At 40.6% G+C, this 24837-nt stretch overlaps 1 pseudogene; it reads left to right on the top strand.

Annotated features, from left to right (window-relative positions):
* Positions 1–5847: 5847 nt before the first annotated feature.
* On the top strand, positions 5848–17910 carry LOC147452901 (uncharacterized; annotated as a pseudogene).
* The last annotated feature ends 6927 nt before the right edge of the window (positions 17911–24837 follow it).

Genomic DNA, 24837 nt, shown 5'->3' with positions numbered 1-24837 from the left:
AAGAGCCATCAAATATAGCAGTGAAGCATTAGATATGGCAAGAGTCTCGACTTTCTCCCTTCACACCACCTCTTCCTTAACCAAAACAGGAGTTCCTTTATAAGTGAGTAAATCTGCTAGGGTAGCTCGAGTACTTTCTTCTACCAAAAATGTGAACTGAAACTCTTGAAGTTCAGTAACCCATTTCATCTTACTATTCAAAAAATCCATTTCATCACTGTTTTTTATATATTCAAATTATTAAACAGCTGAGGAAGCAATGAATAACTAGTGAGAAAAGTGAACGACTTTTGCAACAAGTGATGTTCGAATTGTCTGCAAGCATAAACCATACTGGTCATCACCAATTCAATTTCTGAGTAATCTCTTTCATGAGGAGTCTTCACTCTCCTAGCATAATGAACAGGCTTCATATACTGAGACTCCTTCCCCCTTTACAACAACATAGCCTCAATGGAATTATCTCCCCACAATGGGTTAACGTAAAACTCATTTCCTAGTCAAGAGCTTGCATATTGGGTAGTGTTCTCAAAACTTCTTTGACTCTGTCAAAAACATCTTCACAATCACGTGTCCACTCCAATGGATCATTCTTAACCGCTTGTTGAATAGATACAATAACTATGATGCCAAATATATGAATCAAGACATATATTTAACCTTCTGTATAAAAGTGGCCAATTCTCTTGTATCCTTTGTAGACATCAGCAATAATAGGACTTTTACTTTCTCTAGATCTACTTCAATCCCATTTTCTAAAATCACATGTCCAAGAAGCTTCACTCTTGGCTGTGCCAAATGACACTTCTTAGGGTTCAATTGACCCCCACATTCATCATACCTTGCAAAAGTAATTTCAAGATTTTGAATGTGCTCTTTCCTTGAACTGTATACAAAGAAATCATCTATGACTCCTTTTACAAACTTCCCAATAAACAGGGTATGGACCCAATCCACTTCTCTTTCAAAAGCTCCAGCCCCATTTGTTAACCCAAAAGGAAGGCAGAAAAAGAAGAAACAACCCCATGCAGTGATAAAAGTAGTATTTTTCTGATCTTCAGGAGCAAGGATAAGCTGAAAGTATCCTGAATAGCCATCACATACACTGTATCTTTCAAACCCAGCCACTGCATCTAAAAGTTTATCAATGAAAGGTAAGGGATAAGGATCTTTCTTGGTCACTGCATTTAATGGATTATAATCAACACAAACTCTACAACGCCCATCTTTCTTTGGAGTGACCACTACAAGGCTCACCCATTCAGCATTATCAACTGACACAATGAACCCTGCATCCAAAAGTTTATCCACTTCTTCCTTTAAAGTGGTCATTTGCTCCTTACCCATCCTTCTTAATTTTTGTCTTATTGGCTTTGCCCCTTCAACTAATTCAATCTTCATAGGATCTCCAACAAAACCCCTTATTTCTTGATGTGAAGTGATAGAAAGATTTGGAAACCTGTCCAACATTGTTAACACTAGGTATGTAACCAAACAGGACATAAAAGTGTCCTTTCACGGTTTTGAAAAAAACCTCCAAAACCATAGTAGATCCACTCATTTTGTAAAATCCTTTCATGAGGTTATAATTCAAGGCCTACTACACATGGAAAAAATAAGAAACTTGTAAAATTTCTCATCTTTTGGTCACACCAAGCCTCCAAAGTTGATGGACCAGTGCATTTTCATCAAAACAGTAATTTCTTACGTTTTGTTGCATAAAAATAAGATTAGGGATTTTTGTAGGACTTGAGATAAATTCCCTAGTTAACTTCAATGGGTTGGTGATCAGAACATATGATTGCTTCTCACTCACTATTTTTTGTTTTGCCAAAATAAATAGGTACAAAAAAGTTAAATTTTTACCATTCTGCAAACCTATCATCAAAGTTTCTATAGCCACACTCAATACAAATAATACATGCATGTTTTCTTAGTTCCCTATTGTTCTTTATGTTCATAAGGAGCCATGGAGCACGTCAAAAGAATAATACATCTCTTACCAAGGGGAATCTTGGGGACAAAGATGAAGTGCTAAATATAGCAAACATGAAAAACCTGGGTTCAACACTATGAGTTGTAGAATCCCATAGAAACTATTCAATATCTAACCAATTTGATCCTTATGACTAGATATGGTTACTACCTACAAAATGCATGTAGTTGTCACAAGAAACTAACAATATTAAAAAAGCTATACTTGATATACTAGAATGTTTCGTTTTCTTCTATAATTGAAAAAATCAACCATCGTTGTATACTATGCAAAATAGGGTATTAGGTGCCCCAAAACTCAAGGAATATTAGCTTTATGTTACAATATGCGACATAGAAAATCAAAAATGCATTTGGACATCATGAAATCCACCAAAAAAATCATGGAAGGGCTAAAATTGGCTAAAAAACAAGATTTGACAATTTTTGTAATTTGGTCATAACTTACAACTTTAATATTATTTCTCCCTAGAAGCATCAGGACATGTTGAGCCTACTAAAGATAGTTCTCTAGCATTATAGACCTCACGAAAATGAATTCTAGAGTGGTATAGTTGCAAAAAGTTGAAAAAAGCCAAAAACAGGACCCGTTTTTTTACACAGTTTAGATTGTGAAATGTTGTGCAAGGACAAGGTTAAAGATGGAATTGATATTCCAAAAAAATGTCGAGTTTTTTTCAGCTCATGAGACAACTTTCTAGATAGGTAGCACCTCAAAATCCATTTTGAAACTCTTGACATAATTCAAGGAAAATGGTCACTTAACAGGACATAAAAGTGTCCCATTGCCAACCCAGTGTTAAGTACTCCCTTCTTTCTCCTTGTGTCAAATCAGTAAAACATTTTTTGGATGAACTCCTTCTTCACTGGCAATTCTTGTTTAGGCTGCATCAATTCCTCAAGTTTTTCTAAAGCATTTATATGCCTTGACACTTGCAATACTTCACCAATTTCTCTCTTCTCCTCATCCAACAACAAGAATGACACTTCACCCTCATCACAGAAACTGGAAGCAGTGCTACTTTCTGAATCTTCAAAACTGTCTTCACTGGTAACTTTGGATTCCTCATTTTCACTCACACTTTTTAGTAACAAAGGTTGCTTGTTGGTAGTCATATTGTTGCATTTTTCTTTGAGAGCGAGTGCTATGTTTATATCCCCGCATCATTGCACCACGGCATGCATGTGCATTTTTGTCACCGCCACTGTGTTGCATTTGTTTGCATCAACATTATCACTGTCAATATTGTGATTGTTTGAGATTCCGTGCTTAAGCCTCGTTGAGGAAGGTTGGTTGTTTTTGCAGTGCTCGAGAAACTCAAAGTTTACACTAGGACCACAAATGATCGTCGCGACAAGGATCACCCAGAAATACCAAAATGATGCTTGTAGTGTACATTTTAATTTCAAGTGCTCATTCCATTTACAAAGTTATATGGTTGTAGTTTTTAGAGCAGTCATAATAACAAAATAAAGTAAAATGAAGGGATGCCTTTGAGAGGCTCGTGTCTGCTTGTGAGAGAGAAGAGGGAGATGGGGTTCCATTTGTGCGGGCCGACTGCTGCTGGGGAAGCAAGCTGTGAGCATTTGTGATAATTTTCTTGAGAGCATACATTGTGTACTGTGTGTGTGTATTTTCCTGTTGCAAACCAAGCCAAAGGGGGAGTCGAGGGCTCGGCCCTGTTGAAATCGAAGAAAGAGAAAGAGAGGGAACCTCTCTGAGTGATTTGAAGAGAGGGGGAGTTTTTCTGAGTAATTTAAGAGAGACAAGGAGTTTCTCTAAGTGAAATCAAAGAGAGAGAGAGAGAGAGGGGGAGTTTCTCCCTGTGAAATTGCTACCGAGAGTAAGGAGAAAGAGAACTAGAGAGTTTGCCTCTCTGCAGTAATTTGAAGAGGGAGAGAGAGTGCCTGAGAGGGCCTGGCTAAGGATTCGACAAAGAGACCCTCGCTCTATGTGCTGTCGAGAACCAGAGAGAGAGAGAGAGGGTTCGGCCCTGCTAAAAACGAGAAAGGGGGCTCCTCTGTGTGCTGTCGAGAGCTAGAGAGAGAGAAGGAGCAAGCCCTTACCCCTGCTGTGTGTGAGAAAGTCAAAGAGAGAGAGAGGCTTTCCCCTTGTTGCACGTCGGCAGAGCTAGGGAGAGAGGGTTTGAAAAGAAAAGAAGAGCTTTGAATTAACTAAAATATACAAGGGGAGTTCCCCCACAGGAAAGAGGGAGAGTCAGAGAGAGAATCTCTTCGTGCGGGCTAGAAAGAGACAAAAGGAGTTATTGGAAGAGAGAGAGAGAGAGGGTTTTGCATTGAGCACAAACGAACTTAGGTCTGAGAGGAAGAGAGAGAAGTTGAGAGAGAGCATGAAAGCGCCAAAAGCGTGAGTGAGAGAGGGCGAAGTTGCATCTAAATTAAAGGGGAGAGAGTGGCTCACCATCAAACGGTTAGAGGTGCTCTCCCACTATTTTTTATTTCACTCGCAGATTTCAAGCATTATTACAAAGGCGGCCATTGAAGCTTCGACTACCGTCAAACTGCACAAGCGACGGCGCAACGATCGCCATTAAAGTGAAGACTTCTTGCTTAGCTATTTGCACACTTCACGCACTGTCATTTTCATATACCCACTCGTAGCAAACCTTCGTGAAAAGTTGTAATTTAACAAAAATAGTGATTCTTTGTAAAATTTAATCCTCGAGGGTCGTAAGAATCACTCTGAATCTCGGCACGGAGTTTCGACTTTCGACGCAATGATTTCAAAGATAAGTTTCCTCTCCTTCGCTCCATTTTGGTATAAAAATAAAGCAAATACTTGTAAAAGCGATTTACGTTCAGACATCATAATATAGACACAATTTGTGTATATTCCCATTGTGTCAATTCACAAGCATTCACTATAACATTTTGTTACAAATCTTCACCATCTTTGTATCTCTATCGTGTTTGTTATTTGCAAGTGTTTCTATATTCTATCCACTCCAGCACTCCTTGGTAGCAGTCATTGAGCACATTATTTTATCTTTAAGTTCCCTCGATCTTTCTCATTGGGTTTTGGGGGGGCTCATATTGCACTTATGCTATATCTTTGTTGGGTATCTGGGGAGTGTTTCTTGGGTCTTTGTCCTCTTCGCCTTCTCCATCCAGATATTTAGCAGACAGTGGCACGCCCGGTGGGACCTTGACTTAGTCGAGGTTTCGCGACACGAACCTACTTGGAAGAGGATGTATGCACAGTGATAAAGAGTGGCGAGAACATCTTAGGGACAGTGAGCGAGCTAAGAGATATCATAGGAGGGAAAAGGAAAAAGCATTACAAGGGCATTCTAGCCCCGCAACTCCTTCACAACAACAAATTCCAAAAGTATCAACTCCACCAGGGAAAGGTCCGTCGGGTACCTCATTTTCTGTCTATATTCCCATCACAACCCAACCCTTTGCAATCCAGTCACCCCTAGTGTTACCAACTAATCTCGCTCGCCCTGATGCACCACTCATCCCACTCCCGACATTTCATGGGTCGCCCTTGGAAGATCCTGCTGCCCATGTAAACAATTTTAAAATTGCTTGTTTGACATCACATATTGTCGAGGAGGGACATGTAATGACTTATTTTAGCACCAGACTAAAAGGAGAAGCTTCGAATTGGTTTTCCAAGCAGCAAGCAAATTCTATTCCTAGTTTTGCCGATTTTGAGCAAAAATTCGTGGCCGCTTTCCGCAAACCTCCAAAAAATTTTCATTTTTTGACCAGTTACGCTCCTTTAAGAAAAATTATCCACATGAAAGCATCGAGAAAGCCGCCACCAGGTTCAATAATTTTCTTGACCATTATACTCCCACTTTTAACATCGATCCGCTTACCATCATGGAATCATTTCTTAGAGGGTTGCATCCTAGTATTCAAATTTTAGTGAGAGCTCAGGCTCCACAAGATTTAAATACTTCTATTGAAGCGGTCCGGGGCGGGCAACAAGAAGAGCAACCTCTAGACACCCTTCAAGGCTCCCGTGCTGCTCAATGGGGCTGGGGCACAACACAACACAAACCAAAACAACAAACCCCCAGCCAAATCCCAACTACACAAGGGGCACCACCTAGTTTAAGAGCGAACTAGGACGCAAACTTAGGAGAATCGTTAGAGCAACCCACAAACAAGCAAGGAATTTACACTAACCCTAACACCAATGGAACACTCTCACACACTAAAACATGAGAGAGAGAGAGAGAGAGAGAGAGAGAGAGAGAGAGAGAGAGAGAGAGAGAGAGAGAGATGGTGCTCGGGCTGCTTTGAAGTGTATCGTTAATGATCAAGCAAACATAAATATATATATGTAAGAAAGAGAGAGAAGGGGGAAGGGGGTGCTTGTTGCACTAATGCCTTCTTACAAATCTGTCATGACCAATCAAAGTGAGATTAGTATTTGTTCAACATAGCCTGAGTAAATTACACCACAACACATCACAAGAAAAAAGCCACCCCAATCACTGTCTTAAGGCCAGGGGAGTCCTCTCCACCCTGCCGCCCTCTTACAGCATGTGGGATTTATGGCTAAATTGATAACAATACCCGGAGACAAGCTATCAAGAACTTAAATAAAACACCAAGACACTTACACATCATTATTGTCCATGACTTCACGTTGGAAGGGAGACAAGGTATCCATGCTTAGTCCAAATTCACCCTCCTTGATTCAGCAAATGTTGGGCTTACTCTAGTAGGAGAAATGATAGATTTCCTACTCTCAATTTAATGATCACTCTCTCTTACAATGGCATAGAGTTCCCTTGCTAATCACCCCTAATACAACACATACATATGCTTAATGCCAATGAGATTCCACTCAAGAGCTCCTTCTCAAGAGGTTGAGCTTGGCTTCTCAAGCTATAGCATAGTGCTCTTTCTTCTCCCCCTTGTTTGTGCTAGCTACACCCTCTTTTTATAGCAATTTTGAAGGCTAGGGTTACTCCTCTAACCATGGTTGGGTTAGATTTTCAGCAATTTATCTAATTTCTTTTGCTTGGAATTATCAAGAAGTTGGTGGGGAAAGAGAGAGGAGAGAAATGGAGGTGATAGGACTTTTCATAGTGGGTTAGTGTTAGTAGAGTTAGTATTAATTTACAAATGGAATTGGATATTTACAATGGGAGTATCCATGTAGGATACAAATAAGGGAGAAAAACTCTTAAGAGGTAAGAAAAGGTGGATTTCTTACAAGGTTGATGCTCCAAGTGTCTTGAGTAGGACCAATTTTGACGCTTGTTGACGGTCCACTAGCTTTGACGGTACATTTTTTCTCCACTCTTGACCTTCCTTGAGAGACAAAGTAATTGAAGCTGAGTAATCAACCACCATGATGCTGTCTTTCAAGAGAAGAGGCTGAATTTTGTGGTTTTTTTTATAGATATGGGTAATTTGGAGGAGGAAAAATGAGACTAGGTGGTCAATTTTGGAATGGAATTGTGTGTGGGAGGTATGAGTTCACCATGGTTTCTCTTATTCTTCAAGGTTGAGGAGAAGGTGAGTAGGGTGCAGAGAGGAGTGGTGAGAGAGGTGGGGATGATGAGTGGAGAAGTGTGTGTGAAAGAGGAAAATGATAAAGTAGAAGAGAGAGTGTGGCTGCATAGCATGGGAAAACTGGGGTCCACTAATAAAATCATAGCTCACAGCTCATAGCTCAAAAAAATATGAAAAAATTTGAGGCAAAAGTTCAGCGCACGAGCTACAACTTTTGTTTGTATCACCTTTTCAAATTCGGAGAGCAAGTGAACTTTAAAAATTCAACAAAACCGACCGTTTTTTTCCACTGCACAAGGTCCTTGTGGGATCCTTCTTTGGATGATTCTTTTGAATACCTCCAAGAGTGAGCCCTCCATAGTGCATGTATGCATGCCACCTACCCTTGACCTTATTTGGTAGGTCTATAATTGAAGATATTGTTGAGATCATGATATAAGTGAATAGTACAACTAAGAAAATCAAATATTGAGGGGTCTAAAAAATATGTACATGTCAAATATAAATAATATAAGTGGAAAAAATATAAAGGGGTCAAAAGAAATATCTCTCATTATGAGGCTACCATAAAAAGATAAATATTTTTGGTGTTCTAATTTTTTAGAAAAAAAACAAAATAGATGTAGGAAGGGAAAAATCACAATAGTGAAAAAATATATAAATAAAACTAGTTTTTTTGGATTTTTGTTGGGGTGGAGTTACACCAAATATAAGAGAAGCTTACATGAAAATATTTCTATATGGAATAAAGAGTATGAAAAATGGTAAGAAAAATTGTGGTAATGGTGAGGCAATGTACAGAGCATAAATAACACACACTTAGGTAGAAATATTTAAATAAATACCAAAATAATTATGAAAAAATCTTTTATTTAGGCCCTATATACAAAGAAATATTTACATACGCATGGGCCATAATATACTTATATTTTTTATATTTTATATTTTTTTGGCTCAACTAGCCCAATGACTAGCTAATTGAGGGTTTTTTATTTCAGTAAGGAGATATGGGAAAAGTCCCCTAACTTACACGCACCTATATACAGTGAAAGGGTGAGGGTAACCACAGTGTTTGAGTGATTTGATAGGGTGAGATAACTCACTATGGCAATTACAGAGAGCCGAAAAACGGCTATCATTAGCCCTCCCCCAGGATGATGGTATATTCATGTACCATCATAAAGAATCTTTTCCAAAGAGAGTGCTTCAGATTCCTTGACAAGATCTTCATTGTTTGGCCCCTTGGAATTTTGGTTTGTATTACACTCATGCTTCATGGAACAATTCTTACATGGGATAGTTGCCTTTTGCTCTGGTAGATCCTTTGGTAGAAGGCGACTCAAGTAAGGCTTCAAGCGATAGCCGTTTACCTTCCTGGAGTGCTCTTTCCCATTCAAGTCCATAAGTTGATAGTAACTTGAATTGAAAGCCTTCTTGACTATGTATGGCCCCTGCCATCTTGTTTCAAATTTGGCATCAAAACGATTATCGAGTCGATTGTCATACCTTAGCACAAGATCTCCTTCATTGATGCCTTTGTCCTTCAGTTTCTTGTCAAGCTTCTCCTTTGTCTGTGTGGCTTTCCTCTTATAGCACTCGTATGCTGCTTCTCTTTTCCACTCAAGCTCAGCTAAGGTAAGAAGTCGATCCATCCATGCTTCTTGATCATCTTGTGCTGATTTGCCATGAAGTCGCATTGTTGGAATGTTTAGTTCAATTGGCTGTAAAGCCTCTTGACCATAGACCAAGTGAGATGGTGTGAACTCCGTGGCTTCCCTATATGTGGTTCGATACGTCCACAAGGCACCATCCAAGAAGTCATCCCACAACTTTGTCTTGTTTTTCACCATCTTTCTAATGATGCGTGCAATGACACCATTAGCTTTTTCCACCAAACCATTTGATTGGGGATAGTAGGGTGTACTGTGACGATGTAGAATGCGAAGTTCTTCACAGACTTTTGTGAGCAATCCCTTTCTAAACCCTGGACCATTATCAGAAACAATCTCCAAAGGTGTGCCAAATCTACAAAAAATGTGAGTGTAGACGAATTTGCTCATTGTCCTCTCATTTACCTTTGCCACACTTTGTGCTTCCACCCACCTAGTCATATAGTCTACAGTCACTAGAATGTAGAGTTTACCATTTTTTGTCCTAGGCAGAGGACCCATAGCATCAATGCCCCACTTTTCAAAGGGTCCATTTGCAAGCACAATTTTCCTTGGACCATAAATCAATCTTCTATTCCCATTTACCTGACAATTGTGACAACTTTTACACCAATGTTGGACATCCACATGCAAACTTGGCCAAACATACCCCACAAGCAAAATCTTCTTCACAGTTAATTCTTGGGAAAAATGACCACCACATGCCTCTTCATGCAAACCTTTTAGAATGGCTGGAATTTCCGCGATAGTTGGTACTCTTCTGCACACTTTATCCTTCCCTCTTTGATAGAGGGAGCCTTCTAGGAAGAGATACATGTTTGCCTTCTTCATGAGTCTCCTCTTCTAAGCTTTTGTGAAGTCTGGTGGAAACTCACCCTCCAAAATGTAGCCAATGATGGGAGCCAATGACTCCAATCCTTGGTATCTCGGTTGCTTGACAGCTGCTGCCACCATGATGACCTGCACTTCTCTCTCAACACATGTAACTGCTTGTTGTGCAAGTAAATCGGCATCTTCATTTTGTTTTCTCGGAATATGATATAGTTGCACTTCTTCAAACTGATCAAATAGCCTACGGATGGTATGAACTTTGGCCCTTAGTCTTTCATTTCTGCATGCCCAAATGCCTAAAATCTGCTTCACAATGAGAAGTGCATCCCCTTTTACCATGAGACGTTATATGCCATGGCCAATGCATATTTTTAAACCATGAAGTAGTGTGTCATATTCTGCTTCGTTGTTGCTAGCTGAACTTGGTAGATTGAACTTCTCTTTCATGACCACCTCTCCACTTGGGTTGAGCAACACTAGCCCTCCCCCTACTTTCCCTGTGGCTCGTCGAAAAGCTCCATCAAAGAACAAGGTAAAAGCATTGGGAATACTTTTTGGTGGTGGCAATGGTAGGGTCTTTACTTGAGGCACCTTAATTTCCTTCTCATGTACCCTATAAGTGAGAATCCCTGCCAATTGTGCACGCACACTATCTTCTACCTTGAAAGAGTATTGGAACTCTTGCAACTCCATAATCCACTTTGAGATCCTAGTACTAAGATTCATTTGAGATGACACCTAAGGGAACAAATTTTCTGCAGTGAGAATTACAAAAGGTTTTGGTAGCAAGTAGGATCTAAACTTCCTTATCGCAAACATGAGAGAAAGCATCATGAGTTCTGCCTCCGTGTAGCCTCTCGCCAAAGCATTCATGACCCTACTAGCAAAGTAGATGGGCCGCATCCTGGTACTATAGGGATCTTGTTGTAACAAAACTGCACCAATTGTTTCTTTCCCAGCACTAGAGCTAACAAAGAATGTGTACTCCCAACAAGGAGGCATGAGTGTTGGTAGCTCTGACAAAGTGGCTTTAATGTTACAAAAGTACTCTTCAAGCTCATCAGACCATGCAAATTCTACTTGTTGTGTCAACTTTTGCAAAGGGTGAAGTAACTCCGAGGCTAAGTGAATGAAGCGTGACATATACTTCACCTTTTGAATGAATGAGATGACCTCCTTAAGACTCTTGGGTGATGGTAGCTCAATAAGAGCCTTTGCCTTTGAAGGATCCACTTCAATGCCTTTGTAAGAAACTTTATGACCAAGCAAGATTACTTCATCCTCACCTATATGGCACTTGTTGGGGTTGAGTTGACCTCCCATGTCGTAGAGCTTCTTTAAACCTTCTTCTACCCTTTGTAGATGCAATGATTTTGAGCTATAAATACAGAAATCATCAATGAACACCCTAATTGACTTTCCAAAGAATGCTTGAAACACCATATTCATGAAACGTTGGAATGTTGCAGGAGCATTTGTCAGACCAAATGGCATGACTCTAAAAGCATAACAACCCCAAGGAGTGATAAAGGTTGTTTTCAATTGATCCTCCAATGCAATCCCTATTTGAAAGTAACCTGAGTAACCATCGCACACAGTGTACTTCTCATGACCAGCTACCTCATTTAGTATCTCATCCTGGAATGGGAGGGGAAAGTGATCTCTTTTTGTTGCCTTATTGAGGGGACGGTAATCCACACACACCCTCCACTTGCCATTTTTCTTAGGAGTGACAACAACAGGAGAGACCCACTCTGAATTCTCCACTGGATAAATGAAACCTGCTGCTAGAAGCTTTCTTACCTCCTTGAGTAGAGCCTGTTCCTTTATAACTCCTAGCCTTTGTAGCTTCTGAGCTTTAGGTGTGGCCTCAGGCTTTAACTCAATCTTGTGTTGAACAACATCTACCCCACGCACGTCGGTGTAGTCTTTAGCAAAAATCCTAGGAAACTTCCTTAGCACACATTTGAACTCCTCTCTTTCATCCTTTGTAAGTGTTGTTGATAGCATACCTTCCAGCATCCCTTCATCTTGAACACCTTCGTTCTCTTGAGGACCTACCTCCTCCAAGCCTTGACAAGAGGTCTCTTGGTTGCTTGGCTTAAACCTTACCCCCATGACTTCGATGGAAGACTCCTCTTCAGTAATGCTGCCGCTACTTTCTTCTTCTGAAGTGCTATCGGTCCAACCTTCTTCCGTCTCACTTTGAGATGATTCTTCATGGAGCTCCTCTTGGCGTTGCTCCTTCATGTCAAAGACAACCTTCTTATGATTGTCATTCCTGCAAATTAATTTCCCACTCTCCCAATCCTACAAAGTTCGCATTTTCATTAGCCATGGTCTTCCTACGATAAATGGATAACCACTTCCCTTGGTCGACATAACATAAAAATCCACTGCTTTCTTAATGCCAAAGGCCTCTACAAAGACATTTTTACAAATGCCTACACACCTAGCCTTGCTATTGTTTGCCATCTTGACTTTGATTTCAGGTGTCTCATGGATGTGCATGCCTAGTTTTTGCATGAGTCCCTCTGTCATGATGCAAATTTGTGCACCCCCATCCACTAGACCTTTCCTAACCAATCTCCCTTTTATGTAACAATCTAGCACAGGTGTAATGTCCTCATTCATTTCAGCTTGTGCAATTTTTACAACAGGCACACTCTCTTTTACCTTTCTCCTAGTGCTAATTGCCCTTGTTAAATCCCTCCTAACTTGTGGACATAATGCAAGAAATTGAGGCCATGAGATATCAGGACCCTTACCTCTCATGTCTTCCAACAGGTTGTATGGAGCCATTCCATGTCCAAGAGGGAAGTCTTGGAGGTTGATACGACGTCGAGTCCTCTTAGCCTCCTTGGTCTCCTTTGCCTTCTTTTCTTGTCCATGGTCACTTTGTGATGTAACTCCTTCTTTCTCCTTAATTTTCCCTCGGCCACGCTTAATGCCATTTGCTTCCATGTCAACCTCTCTTGAATTTGTCACCTCTACCACATGCACGTTTGGGTCTGGCAAAGCTGGAACTCCTTCCACTCCTTGTGGAGGTGGTCTTGCTCCATTTGTCCTTTGTATAAGCCGTGGTTGCTGACTAGTTCCTTCACCTGCATTCATCACTGGGTAATTCAAGTTAGGTCTCCCTGGCTCCCCACGGGGCCAAGGACAATTATACATCCCATTTCTAGACTCACCGCAATTCCAACATTGCAAGACTCTCCTAGGTCATGGGTCTCGCTCTTCAGACTTCTTTGCTTGTCCCTTTGGACCTACGGCTTGTGCAAGGTGAATTGACAGGCTGCTTAAAGATTCATTTAACTTCTCAATCACTTCAACCGTTACCTCAGGAAGCTCCCTAGATGTTGATGCTTGTGACTTACCTTTGGGTCTAAAACCTTCTATTGGAACCTCTCCCCTTAAGCACTTGAGTTTCCTATACTTCTCAGCAGCCCTAGTTTTCGCTACATCAGAAGTAGCAGGTGCACCCGTCTCAACTTTTACCTTAAGGTCAGGAAAGAGTCCGGCTATGAACCTCTCCTTCTTTAAAAATTCTGCACCATCACCAGGGTTAGCAACATTTCGTATCCATAGAGCCCAAAGACGAAGAAACTCTTGCTTGTACAAGTAGTAGTCATCTAAGTCTTTTTGCTTATGAGAAACAAGGTCTTGCCATAGTTTTTGAGTGTTTTGGGGATCAAAGAAGTATCTCTTAAAACGATTCAAAACTTCTGTGTAATTCCCCTTAACTTCCTCAGGCAAAGAGTCAAACCAAGTACTAGCATCTTTCCTAAGGACCACCTCAAACATTTCTACACGTTCTTGATCGGTTACTATCCTCTTGATACGGCAAGACATCTTGAAATTTGCTAGAAATAATTCTACATCCTCTCCAGGCTCTCCAAAGAAAAGAGGCTATCCAGACATTTGGCGTTGGCTCTCCATTGAATTGATTTCAAAGTGACGCGTTTTTGTTTTTTCTTTCTTTAAAAGATTTACACAATAATATTTTCTAAATTGCAATCTATTCTACAACAAAATAAAAATATTCACATCAAATGACGTATGATAATCAATAAGAGGTAGAATGACAGGGTTTGGTGACGCGAGAATTTCTCCTACTCTTTGGGCACCAAACATGAATACCATACGTTGTTGAAAATGGATTTTCCTACTAATTGCAATGTTTACTCTAATGTGTGGAGTGAAATGAAAGGGAAAAACATGTATTCCTGCGCCATTATCCATGGTCTATGCATGACCTAATTCTTCAAACAAAACAAAAATATAGACGTCCAAACTAAGGTCGTACCTAATGAAAGGCAAAATAAAAGGATTTACTGATGTGTTTATCTCTACCAACCTAAGAGGACCTAAAATTCTACGAATTACTCGCTGAAATTGCAACTTAGTACTAACAATTATGTGTACCTTTTGCCTTGCAATGGGAATGAAGGGATCATACAAATTCTCGTGATTCATGCAAGCTACTTGATTATGCTAAAGGTTGAGCCTTCACAAAACATACACAAGCCTGTCCTCAGTGGGGGCACCAATTTGAAGCGGTCCGGGGCGGGCAACAAGAAAAGAAACCTCTAGACACCCTTCAAGGCTCCCGTGCTACTCAATGGGGCTGGGGCACAACACAACACAAACCAAAACAACAAACCCCCAGCAAAATCCCAACTACACAAGGGGCACCACCTAGTTTAAGAGCGAACTAGGACGCAAAAGAGGAGAATCGTTAGAGCAACCCACAAACAAGCAAGGAATTTACACTAACCCTAACACCAATGGAACACTCTCACACACTAAAACACGAGAGAGAGAGAGAGAGAGAGAGAGAGAGAGAGAGAGAGATGGTGCTCGGGCTGCTTTGAAGTGTATCGTTAATGATCAAGCAAACATAAATATATATATGTAAGAAAGAGAGAGAAGGGGGAAGGGGGTGCTTGTTGCACTAATGCCTTCTTACAAATCTGTCATGACCAATCAAAGTGAGATTAGTATTTGTTCAACATAGCCTGAGTAAATTACACCACAACACATCACAAGAAAAAAGCCACCCCAATCACTGTCTTAAGGCCAGGGCAGTCCTCTCCACCCTGCCGCCCTCTTACAGCATATGGGATTTATGGCTAAATTGATAACAATACCCGGAGACAAGCTATCATGAACTTAAATAAAACACCAAGACACTTACACATCATTATGTCCATGACTTCACGTTGGAAGGGAGACAAGGTATCCATGCTTAGTCCAAATTCACCCTCCTTGATTCACCAAATGTTGGGCTTACTCTAGTAGGAGAAATGATAGATTTCCTACTCTCAATTTAATGATCACTCTCTCTTACAATGGCATAGAGTTCCCTTGCTAATCACCCCTAATACAACACATACATATGCTTAATGCCAATGAGATTCCACTCAAGAGCTCCTTCTCAAGAGGTTGAGCTTGGCTTCTCAAGCTATAGCATAGTGCTCTTTCTTCTCCCCCCTGTTTGTGCTAGCTACACCCTCTTTTTATAGCAATTTTGAAGGCTAGGATTACTCCTCTAACCATGGTTGGGTTAGATTTTCAGCAATTTATCTAATTTCTTTTGCTTGGAATTATCAAGAAGTTGGTGGGGAAAGAGAGAGGAGAGAAATGGAGGTGATAGGACTTTTCATAATGGGTTAGTGTTAGTAGAGTTAGTATTAATTTACAAATGGAATTGGATATTTACAATGGGAGTATCCATGTAGGATACAAATAAGGGAGAAAAACTCTTAAGAGGTAAGAAAAGGTGGATTTCTTACAAGGTTGATGCTCCAAGTGTCTTGAGTAGGGCCAATTTTGACGCTTGTTGACGGTCCACTAGCTTTGACGGTACATTTTTTCTCCACTCTTGACCTTTCTTGAGAGACAAAGTAATTGAAGCTGAGTAATCAACCACCATGATGCTGTCTTTCAAGAGAAGAGGCTGAATTTTGTGGTTTTTTTTATAGATATGGGTAATTTGGAGGAGGAAAAATGAGACTAGGTGGTCAATTTTGGAATGGAATTGTGTGTGGGAGGTATGAGTTCACCATGGTTTCTCTTATTCTTCAAGGTTGAGGAGAAGGTGAGTAGGGTGCAGAGAGGAGTGGTGAGAGAGGTGGGGATGATGAGTGGAGAAGTGTGTGTGAAAGAGGAAAATGATAAAGTAGAAGAGAGAGTGTGGCTGCATAGCATGGGAAAACTGGGGTCCACTAATAAAATCATAGCTCACAGCTCATAGCTCAAAAAAATATGAAAAAATTTGAGGCAAAAGTTCAGCGCACGAGCTACAACTTTTGTTTGTATCACCTTTTCAAATTCGGAGAGCAAGTGAACTTTAAAAATTCAACAAAACCGACCGTTTTTTTCCACTGCACAAGGTCCTTGTGGGGTCCTTCTTTGGATGATTCTTTTGAATACCTCCAAGAGTGAGCCCTCCATAGTGCATGTATGCATGCCACCTACCCTTGACCTTATTTGGTAGGTCTATAATTGAAGATATTGTTGAGATCATGATATAAGCGAATAGTACAACTAAGAAAATCAAATATTGAGGGGTCTAAAAAATATGTACATGTCAAATATAAATAATATAAGTGGAAAAAATATAAAGGGGTCAAAAGAAATCTCTCTCATTATGAGGCTACCATAAAAAGATAAATATTTTTGCTGTTCTAATTTTTTAGAAAAAACAAATAGATGTAGGAAGGGAAAAATCACAATAGTGAAAAAATATATAAATAAAACTAGTTTTTTTGGATTTTTGTTGGGGTGGAGTTACACCAAATATAAGAGAAGCTTACATGAAAATATTTCTATATGGAATAAAGAGTATGAAAAATGGTAAGAAAAATTGTGGTAATGGTGAGGCAATGTACAGAGCATAAATAACACACACCTAGGTAGAAATATTTAAATAAATACCAAAATAATTATGAAAAAATCTTTTATTTAGGCCCTATATACAAAGAAATATTTACATACGCATGGGCCATAATATACTTATATTTTTTATTTTTTTTTATTTTTTGGCTCAACTAGCCCAATGACTAGCTAATGGAGGGTTTTTTATTTCAGTAAGGAGATATGGGAAAAGTCTCCTAACTCACACGCACCTATATACAGTGAAAGGGTGAGGGTAACCACAGTGTTTGAGTGATTTGATAGGGTGAGATAACTCAATATGGCAATTACAGAGAGCCGAAAAACGGCTATTACTATCACGTCTGCTGTTAATGTGGAGAGTTCCTACAGGTGCGCTTATGAACCACAACTAGTTGCGACACCATCTCCATCGTATTACCCATGGCTAGCACCACACTTTTTACCCATGTCCACTCCGAGTTTATCTTTACCAACCCATCTTATGTACCCCAATTACAATCGACACCACCTCTGCAATTACCACCTGTTACCCCACTCCAACTTCAAGCTACACCATCGCCTCTTTCACTCCCAGCACCCACACCTGTTATAGACACTTCCTCTTCATCCACCTCTCCACATCTCCCAGCACCAATTTCGCACGCTCCTCAACCTTTTGTGACTCATCCTCAATCTACTTCTACCACTGCACCTTCCATGCATCACAAGGGTGGGGATGGTTATGAGAGCACTGCATCTAGTATTGGGGACTTGAAAGACATGATGACTAATTACATGAACTAGTTAAATGAAAACATGAAAGCTGTGACTCTAGATGTGAACTTTTTGAATCGCCAACAAAATTTGTTGTCCGCTCGTCGCCCTGAGCCTAATGCCACTAAGATTGTGTGTCGTGCTTGTGGCGTACCCGGCCATCTTTCCAAAGGCTATCCCACGGTAATCTGCACTTATGAGAGATGTTTGGGAAAGGGGCATACTGAAGAAAATTGCTATATTAAGATGCGCCACATGATGAATAACAATTCTACAATACCACCGCCAGGCCCCATGAACCATCGTAGCGGAAATGAGAGACCCCCAGGCCCTAGCTGGACACTTTTACAAAGAGGGTCTCCTAGTTCTCCAACCATGGCTTCTTCTAGTTTGGCACCCACAACAACCAATAATCCATCAGTTAATATGATTGATTTTGTTGCATTGTCTTTGATTTTGTAGCATTGTCTGTGCATGCCATTACACGAAAGGGATTAGAGGGTTTAACTAGTCATTTTAGGAGTTTGCAAACCACCCACCCTACCACATTTGATTCCCTCATCTTATCCATGACTCGTAGACTTATACACCTTTCTGATATCACTTTTCTCACTATTGACCCGTGCCATTTGCTTATGATTTTGTAGCCCAATGGATAAGACACCAGTCTAACCGAAAATTCTAGATTCACACTAGCAAGCTAGTTTTCCCCGCACGACCCCACTGTTGCATTTTTTTCCAAGAGCGAGTGCTATGTTTATATCCCCGCATCATTGCACCACGGCATGCATGTGCATTTTTGTCACCGTCACTGTGTTGCATTTGTTTGCATCAACAATATCACTGTCAATATTGTGATTGTTTGAAATGCCGTGCTTAAGCCTCATCGAGGAAGGTTGGTCGTTTTTACAGTGCTCGAGAAACTCAAAGTTTACACTAAGACCGCAAATGATCGTCGCGACAAAGATCACCCAGAAATACCAAAATGATGCTTGTAGTGTACATTTTAATTTCAAGTGCTCATTCCATTTACAAAGTTATATCGTTGGAGTTTTTAGAGCAGGCATAATAACAAAATAAAGTAAAATGAAGGGTTGGAGTTTTTAGAGCAGGCATAATAACAAAATAAAGTAAAATGAAGGGATGCCTTTGAGAGGCTCGTGTCTGCTCATGCGAGAGAGAAGAGGGAGATGGGGTTCCATTTGTGCGGGCCGACTGCTGCTGGGGAAGCAAGCTGTGAGCATTTGTGAGAATTTTCTTGAGAGCATACATTGTGTATTGTGTGTGTGTATTTTCCTGTTGCAAACCAAAAAGGGGAGTCGAGGGCTCGGCCCTGTTGAAATCGAAGAAAGAGAAAGAGAGGGAACCTCTCTGAGTGATTTGAAGAGAGGGGGAGTTTCTCTGAGTAATTTAAGAGAGAGAAGAAGTTTCTCTGAGTGAAATCAAAGAGAGAGAGAGGGAGTTTCTCCCTGTGAAATTGCTACCGAGAGTAAGGAGAAAGAGAACTAGAGAGTTTGCCTCTCTGCAGTAATTTGAAGAGGGAGAGAGAGTGCCTGAGAGGGTCTGGCTGAGGATTCGACGAAGAGACCCTCGTTCTGTGTGCTGCCGAGAACCAAAGAGAGAGAGGGTTCGGACCTGCTGTAAACGAGAAAGGGGGCTCCTCTGTGTGCTGCCGAGAACCACAGAGAGAGAAGGAGCGAGCCCTTACCCCTGCTGTGTGTGAGAAAGTCGAAGAGAGAGAGAGGGTTTCCCCTTGCTGCACGTCGACAGAGCTAGGGAGAGAGGGTTTTTTAAAAAAAGAAGAGCTTTGAATTAACTAAAATATACAAGGGGAGTTCCCCCACACGAAAGAGGGAGAGTCAGAGAGAGAATCTCTCCGTGCAGGCTAGAAAGATAAAAAAGGAGTTATTGGAAGAGAGAAAGGGATTTGCATTGAGCACAAACAAACTTGGGTCCGAGAGGAAGAGAGAGAAGTTGAGAGAGAGCATGAAAGCGCCAAAATCGTGAGTGAGAGAGAGCGAAGTTGCATCTAAATTAAAGGGGAGAGAGTGGCTCACCGTCAACCAGTGAGAGGTGCTCTCCCACTATTTTTTAGTTCACTCGCAGATTTCAAGCATTATTGCAAAGACGGCCATTGAAGCTTTGACTACCGTGCACAAGCGACGGCACAACCATCACCATTAAAGTGAAGACTTCTTGCTTAGCTATTTGCACACTTCACGCACTGTCATTTTCATATAGCCACTCGTAGCAAACCTCCGTGAAAAGTTGTAATTTAACAAAAATAGTGAGTCTTTGTAAAATTAAATCCTCGAGGGTCGTAAGAATCACTCTGAATTTCGGCACCGAGTTTCGACTTTCGACGCAACAATTTCAAACATAATTTTTCTCTCCTTCGCTCCATTTTGGTATAAAAACAAAGCAAATATTTGTAAAAGCGATTTACGTTCAGACATCATAATATAGACACAATTTGTGTATATTCCCATTGTGTCAGTTCGCAAGCATTCACTATAACATTTTGTTACAAATCTTCACCATCTTTGTATCTCTGTCGTGTTTGTTATTTGCAAGTGTTTCTATATTCCAACCACTCAAGCGCTCCTTGGCAGTGGTCATTGAGCACATTATTTTATCTTAAAGTTCCCTCCATTTTTCTCATTGGGTTTTGGGGGGGCTCATATTGCACTTATCCTATATCTTTGTTGGGTATCTGGGGGGGTTTTCTTGGGTCTTTGTCCTCTTCGCCTCCTCCATTCAGATGTTTACCAGACACATATCAAACACCTTCTTTTCACCCTTCTTGGCATGCACACAGATTGTGCCTTGTCCTACACATGATGCTTCTGGTCCTAACTCCTACGTTGACTCCTCTCTAGACACTCTATAGACTTGCTCTCTGTACCCCTTAGATGGCACTCTCCCTTTTTTCTCTGCAATTGGTGTCCCCCTTTGTGCATGCAACCCCCTCCACACATTGCCTTCAACTCATGCAGTCTATAGTCCCGTTCCTTGATCCCAGTTCCACTTTTCTTGTATTAGCTTTATGCTAATTCTGGATTCTCTTAAAAAAATGCTAGCTTGGCCTCATTTCCCACGTTCACCATCACCCCCAATTTCTGGCACTAAGCTTAGCTCCTCATCACCTTCGCTTCTAGCTTTGCCCTGCAAGAAGCTTTATAATAATAATCAATTTTGCAACCGACCACAACTGATCATAATCCACTTTAAGAAAACGCTCCTCAAGATCTTCACTACCAAGAATAGCACAATCCTCTCGACTGCCAACAAACTTCAACTTTCATGGCTTCCAATTGAAAAATTGCTAAATCTTAGCATTGAAGCACGCAAAAAACCTTTAGCACTTATTAGCTTTCCCTATTAGCAAAGCTTGAAGACCTTGATAGACCTGTCGAATTCCTCCTTTGACATACATTCCTCGGTTAGGTCTACTATATCCTGCATCAAGCAACAATCCAAGTACTATACCACCCATCTACTTTCTCACATGTACCTGCTTCTCACTTGTCCATGAACCGACCAAATTTGGTCGCAACAACGTAAGCCTCAAAAGGCCTTTATCAAGCACGCTCAAAATCACTTATTGTGAAGAGGGGCTTCATCGCTGCTGAAGAGGAGAATCACATAAAGAAAAATCTCTCTCTCTCTCTCTCTCTCTCTCTCTCTCTCTCTCTCTCTCTCACACACACACACACACACACACACTCACTAAACTCCAAATTTTATCAACCAAGCACAATACTCGCAATGAATATTATGATATTTGCTTATGGTGATGATTTCATAATTGTGCTTGTGTAAAGAGGCAGACACTGATGTTGGAGAGTCTCAAAGCATTAAGACCCCTCTTTTGGCACAATAAGTGAGAAGGGTGTAGAGAAATTTAATGGGGAAGTATTCCACACATGGTAAATGATACTTGATGAAGAAGACATTATAGAGAGCGGTCAAAGTGTAACTAGATGATCAAGAGGGAGTGCATACTAGGACATTTAGTGGACAAGCTATAGAAAAGGATGAACAAGCACTTGGGATCATTATCACCACACTTCACGACAACTATGTCCACTTCATTGATGCATGTACAAGTTCACATAAAGCATGGGTTGTTCTTGAAGAAAACTTTGGAGCTAGAGCAAAAAGAAGTAAAGTGGTCCTTAAAAGAAAAATTTACAAAACTACAATGTATGAAGGAGAGGATATAACTAGCTTGGTCAATAGACTTAAAAACATCATAACCCAAATTACTTACATCAAGTATGATGTACTAGAAGATGACAAAGTGATCGTGCTTTTGAGTGCACTTCCACCATCTTATGACCACTTAGTCACCATCCTTGAAGAGAAAGAACCAGGTCCAGCATTACAAGATGCCATTAATTCACTTCAAGTAGAAGAGAAGAAGAAAAAGGGCTCATCAACATCATTAGGAGGAGATTTTGTCACATCATCATCATCAAATGTAAAGAAGTGTTATGATTGTGGAAGTATGGACATGTAGCAAATGATTGCTACACCGACAAATCTTGCAACAAATGTGGTAGGACAGGGGATCCTCCTTCTCGATGCTACTCAAGTGGAGGCAACAAAAATGGAGTAAGTAGCAGTGGTAGCAGCAACATAAGCTACAAAGGAAAGAAACCTGTAAGAGGATCAAATCATGTGGTGAAGGACAAAGAAGAATACAAATACAAAGGCAAGAACAACCTTGTCTACTATGAGGACATACTCTAGCATCTCTACTTCAAGGGGAGGACTTCTTTTGTCATCCTTTGTGGATACGTGTTGACATCCTAGGTGGATACCATGTGTCAACCTTATTGGATATAGAATCTTCAGTGTATTATCCTAGTTCAAACCCCAAGGGGAGGATTGTAAGATATGGGCTTTGTACTAGAGTCACTAGAGTGTGAGTGAATGAGAGACGAGGATGAATTATCCCACATGTAAAGGTGTGAGGCTCTAGAGCTATCTGAATCTCCTTTCATGAATAAACAATCATTCCAAGTTTGCGTTACATGTCTTTTTCCTTGATGAGATTTTGATGGGCTAACCAACTACTCAAGATCATGTTTATGAGTCCAAGCTAATTTATATTGGAGCCTAATAATTTGCTTGAGTCCAAGATCATGTTTATGAGTCCAAGCTAATTTATATTGGAGCCTAATAATTTGCTTGAGTAACAATCTAGCCTACACACTCTCACACATGTGCACAATGTTTGTCTATCACCCACCTTAGCTATCACGATCCCATTCCAATAAAAAATGGGGATAGTAGTCGAGGATAGGTAGGATAAGAGGACATGGGGATCTAAGGATTTCTCCTAGCATTTCTGCTCCAAACAGGAAAACAATGTTCTGTTGGTAAAATATTTCCCTATTAGTGTACATGCATATGTTTTAAGAAATGGAAAGGAAATACTTCAAGCCCATTGTATCATCCATACTAGGTATAGAAGAGTAGGGACTCAACTACTATACTTGCATAGCTTAGGTGTTGACAGGGCAACACTTCCATCATAGGCCTCAACCACTTAATGAAGTTCACATTATCCTACATAGTAGGGTCAAAACAGACTAGGTGGGAAGAGTGTACCTCAATCGGCTTCTCATTTGGCATGCTTCCGATTTTGCATGCAACGACAACGCTTGGGTGGTCAGAATTCACTTGAACTCTCCAGGCCTAGAGAGAGTGTAGGTCCGCTTTCTTCCACCAGATGATTTATTTTTTGTGGCTTGGACTTTGCAATTGATCTAGTTGATGGCCCTTCTTTGATTTTTGGAGAGAAAACCCTTGGTGATACATAAAATCTGATTGATGTGAGAGTGTTGATGCGGTTCTCAAAAGAAAAACTCACCGTCCTTTCTTCACCTCCTCTGTTGGCACTCATTGACTGGCTAACAGTGAGAGGTATAAGTGCAAAACAGAGCTAGTGGTCTCTACACCAAGAGTATGCACAATAGCCCCATCCCAATAGATACATAGTAGGGGCACCACCTAGCTTTGGACATGGCTAGGATGCAGGTACGGATGGCCAAGATTATAGAAATGACACACCTTCTAGCTAAGCCAATGCGAAAACACTTATGATACATGGAGTACGAGAAGCACACTCAGCACAGTGATATGTGTGCACATGCAAATGGTCTATGTCACTTGAAACTAGGGATTTTAATTTCTTGTAAATTTACATTTTCATGGGTACAAGAGGGGTATAAGGGGTAATTAAGATCCATTTTCGTGAAACCATGTGATATAAGAAAATTTTACTTAGTAGACACCCAAGCCTAGAGTGCTCATGGTGCCTTCAAGCACTTGCCTACTACCTTAGTGCATGATTTTTTTGTGGGAGTGCATGTGGTGTGTGTGGTCATGCATCCCACTATGTTTCCATGCTTCCTCTCTTGTGTCTCATGTCATAGATCATGTCATTGCAGTGTTGTGTTCTTTGGTGATTTATCTCACTAAAAGTGGTACTGTGATGATGATGGTGTGTACTTGATGATCTCGTGTTGGTAACCATGTCCCTGAGAGTGACCTCCAACCCTCCTTATATAGGTGGAGAGGTCGAATCTTCCACAATTTTTATAGCCAAACAAAGAGGGCCATGGCACATGGCCCAACCCCACTAGGAAGACCATTTTCCTAGTGTTATTTAGGGATGATGATGTAGGCTCGATGCTCTTTGCTTGGTGGGTGGACATCGCTAGAGAAAGAAGCAAATATATAATGAATTTTGGGTTTTGAAATTACAGGAGAAGAGGTAAGGGTGATGATAGGTAGAGTAAAAATAAGAAGAGGTAAGGGTGATGATAGGTAGAGTATAAATAAGCAATTTTTAAGTGATGAGACGACACCAAATTCTTGTGCAAGCGGGTTGTGGTATGTTTGTTGACGCTTGATTTGGTGATGCAACGCTTGTCCAAGTACGCCTTTAGCTTTGTCGCATTGTCTACAGTCATAGTCGTGCGCTTTAGTTGTTGTCATCATGGTCCTTGGGGGGTGCACTATGTGATCATATTAATGTACCACGTGAGTCCAACAGGTGGGGTTTTAAAATGCAAAAAAATAAGGCAATTTAACAGAGTTACATTAGAAAAATGGGTTTTTATATTCAATTTTGGAAACTTTTCCTGAAATAAGGGGTCATTTTATTCATTCA

Source organism: Adiantum capillus-veneris, chromosome 8, assembly GCF_014529385.1.
Source record: "Adiantum capillus-veneris isolate H3 chromosome 8, ASM1452938v2, whole genome shotgun sequence".
Classification (NCBI taxonomy): domain Eukaryota; kingdom Viridiplantae; phylum Streptophyta; class Polypodiopsida; order Polypodiales; family Pteridaceae; genus Adiantum; species Adiantum capillus-veneris.
Note: the sequence above shows the minus strand (reverse complement) of the source record. Positions and strands in the feature narration are given on the sequence as shown.